Genomic DNA, 3,709 nt, shown 5'->3' on the forward strand with positions numbered 1-3,709 from the left:
TTATTGTGGTTTTCATCATATTTTTTTTTTGTTAATGTTTCTTGTTCTGAGCTTAGTGGAAACAAATTTAGATTCACTTTTTTCCCTTGGCTTAGGTTTGATGTAATATCAAAAAACCATTATTGTAAATGAATTTTCCGTTTCTATATCTTACTGATTTCTCTATTTTTCTGATGTATTTTCAAATTATATTTATGTTAGTTTTAACTAATGTTATCTGTTGACTAAACTCTTCACTAATCTCAAATTATATCATGTATTTCCCTTAAAATTATTTTGTCATATTTCTGTATCGTGTTATGTTTATGTATTTGTTCATATAACCAGCTTGAGTTATGACTGACGTTTTCCTGCATTGAATGACATTATATGCGTTGATTTGGGTACAACAATAAAAAGCTTCTCAAAGTGGAATCACCTATCGGCTCCGAAAGTGCAGTTTTGTATATATTAGTAACTAATTTATCCTATTTTTGTTAAGATTTGTATAATATTATTCATGTCGGTCATTCTTATAGTAATATTTTTACACATCTTTCTTTGGGAGAAAAACATATCCTTATTCTGACCAATTGTTTTTTCCTTTTACTAATCATCGTATTTCAGCTTTGATTATTCTGCAGAACTTCTGCTATATACATATATCATTAAAGCACATAATAATAGCAATCTTTTGAATAAAATTTATCATCAAACCTTTTTATAACCTGTTAAAAAAAATCTTTTTATAACCTACAAATTTCTTTGTTTTATTCTTCTACGCTTAAAAACTTAACTTGTGATGAACACTGGTCCTCCCATAGGCTTGTTCTGTAGTGCAATCCTTTCATAATCATTGACACTGGAGACACCAGTAACCAGTTGTGGCATCTCAAAAACCAGATATGGGTAAACCGTTGATGTTACTGATGTGGATGGTGATATTGAACTCATTGCCCATCTGAGGTTGTAATAAAAAACATTTGGAGGGACTATTATTTCAGTCACTACATACGTCTGCAATTGTGATTTCAGAGTAGAGTGCTTACTATTATATTATTGGTCTCTACTCTCGCCATGTTTCTGAAAAGATCGTCAGATCTTTTTGGCGAGGTGTCAAAGCAACATCGACATTCCTCGATGAGAAACTGCTTCATATGTTTTTCTCATGACTGTTAATTCAGGATAAATAAGACAAATGAATCAAAAAATTCAACTAAGCATGAGATTAAACAAAAAAAAACTATATGGAACCTCTCAACTATATAGAACCTCTCAAGCCATGAGATTAAACAAAAAAAACTAACTATTAAATCCACTAAAATGGCATGACCTCTAAGCAAGCATGTGAAGCCTACCTCAATTCTGGTGAGAGATATTCCATTCAGTTATCTTAACGTCAGTGGTCTCAGTAAGCTGCTTGATCTGCCACATAGCAACCTACTTTCCATTAGGATCTTCTTGATACATCAACCAATAACAGTTCTTGAAATCAAGGAACAAAAAGAGGCTTACCTCACTTGGTGCCAAACTATTCTCCTAAAGTAACATCTAGAAGAAAGCAAAGGCCTTCCACTCAATGTTCTCCCAAAAACATCTGCAAATATCGTTGTTCTATCTTCACCACAGGAATGCCTTGCCTTGCAAACTACACAACTTAAACACAATCTTCATCATCATCCTTAACAATCCCCATTTTACCATGAACCAAGAATTCTTCAGCATCGTACTTTAAATCACAGAGCAAGTAATCAAATTATTTCTCGTACAATGGAACTTTCTCATCCGTCATCATGATCCCTAACATATCCGCAACTATACGCACATCGAGTCCGTTCTCGTTAACAGAAACCACAGGTCTACAACACCAACCACAAATTCACCTGTTTGGGATCATAATATTCCACGGCGAGTCTCTCCGTCTCCTGGGAAACCTCCGATTCATCTCCTTCTTCATGCTTTAAGAATTTCAGAAAGGGCTCATGCAGGACCTGGACATAGCCTGCTTTCCCATACTCATCTCCTCCGGTGTCGATACATGATTAGGCTTGTACAATAGCTGAAGCTTCCTCCGCGACGATTCCCCCACTTTGTACATCGGGAACGACGTCATGTGAGCAAAATATCCTAAGTCCTAACAACAAAATCGCTAGATTTTTAAGAAGCAACAGAGTTAGTGTTATTAGAAGCAATAGTGTTTTTTTTTTTAAATTTTGTGATCACATGAAATTCCAACAGAAAATATTTTTCACAAAATTATTATTAGTGAAAAATATTTTCTGTTGGAATTTCATGTGATCACAAAATTAAAAAAAAAAATCATTTTCATTACAAAAGGCTGATAATTTCGGCTGATATCAAACTTCCTCGTTCCTAAGCCATTGCAACAACACAATATCATCATCCTCTACGTAATTGTCTCCTTCTCCCTCAGCTAATATCACATCAGGCCTCACACACTCGCTCCAACAAATGCCCTACGGCTTTCACATCCACACCGTCATCCCCGTTACCGTCCACATCTTAATTTCCGTCTCCAAAATCTTTTAGATCGCGGTTTGTCCTCTATCCTTCTCCAGAATCCTGAGCAATCGCCAGCACCGACCGGAGACCACTTGTGGATCCAAGGAGGGGATATTTTAGGGTTCCGGTGATCCAATCGAGGGTTGTTATGGCTCCAATCGTTGATGCTACGCTCGATCGTACAGATCAAACTAAACAGAATGGCTGAGAATTTACCTACTACAATGGCTAAAACGGAGAGGCGTTCATAAGGATGATTCTCAAGGGATGAATCCCCAGGTTTTTATAGATAGAGATACACCGTCTTGGAAAAGAGATAAGAATTGAATGAGTGATTGAGACGGTAAAACCTTCGAGAAGAAGAATCGCAAACGATGAACAGCGGCTTCACGGCTCCAAAGCGAAGGCACCTAAAGGCCAAAATTATCTTAGTTTCTCAGCCCATAACACGCGAGCCCACGAAGAAGACCAGCTCCGCTGCACATCGTTTCATTAATCTGACGTGGCGAACGGACAGGACTTGAGTTTCCAGCGTGTCATCTGATGTGGTGTAAGGAGGAGAGAAAGAAGTGTACTACATATAAATAGATACTATTAAAAAAGTATTAAGAGATCCATTTTGGGTCTTTGGGATAATCATGCTCTGAAATATACTATATAATTACACGTGAATACAATAGAAATCTTCGAGGGAAAACATAAGACTTTCAAATAGGCCATTTTTCCTCGAAGGAAAACACATCCACATGTAGTAGATTAGAGATGGTAATTGGGCTCTCCCGTCCCGTCCCGAACTGCTGCGGGTTCGGTTTCTGGCGGTACACGGCGAGCATGTCCCGTGCGGGATGCGGTCCTCAAACTAGCTGCCCAATCCCGTACCGCGAAATATGCAGGTTATCGCGGGCCGTCCCACGGGATATCGAATATTACATTGCTTGTTTCTACATGCACAAACAAACATATACAAGAATTGAGTTTCAACTTGCACATGATCGAGCATACTCTTACAAGATCAATACATTAAGCATATACAAAACAAATGTTTTTATTATCATTTATGATGGCTTGAAGAAGCTCTACCGGTGCAGATCAGAGGCGCTTGGGAGACGGGAAGCATCATCGATCCTGAAAGCACCATCAACGGAGCTCCATAATGTCTAATCTCTCTCTCTCTCTCTCTCTCTCTCTCTCTCTCTCTCTCTCTCTC

The 3,709-nt window shown here is 38.0% G+C and overlaps 1 pseudogene; it reads right to left on the bottom strand.

Annotated features, from left to right (window-relative positions):
- Positions 1-647: 647 nt before the first annotated feature.
- On the bottom strand, positions 648-2,198 carry LOC130507379 (protein PIGMENT DEFECTIVE 338, chloroplastic-like; annotated as a pseudogene).
- Between the last annotated feature and the right edge of the window lie 1,511 nt (positions 2,199-3,709).

The sequence above is a fragment of the Raphanus sativus genome, unplaced genomic scaffold, assembly GCF_000801105.2.
Source record: "Raphanus sativus cultivar WK10039 unplaced genomic scaffold, ASM80110v3 Scaffold4432, whole genome shotgun sequence".
Taxonomy (NCBI): Eukaryota; Viridiplantae; Streptophyta; class Magnoliopsida; order Brassicales; family Brassicaceae; genus Raphanus; species Raphanus sativus.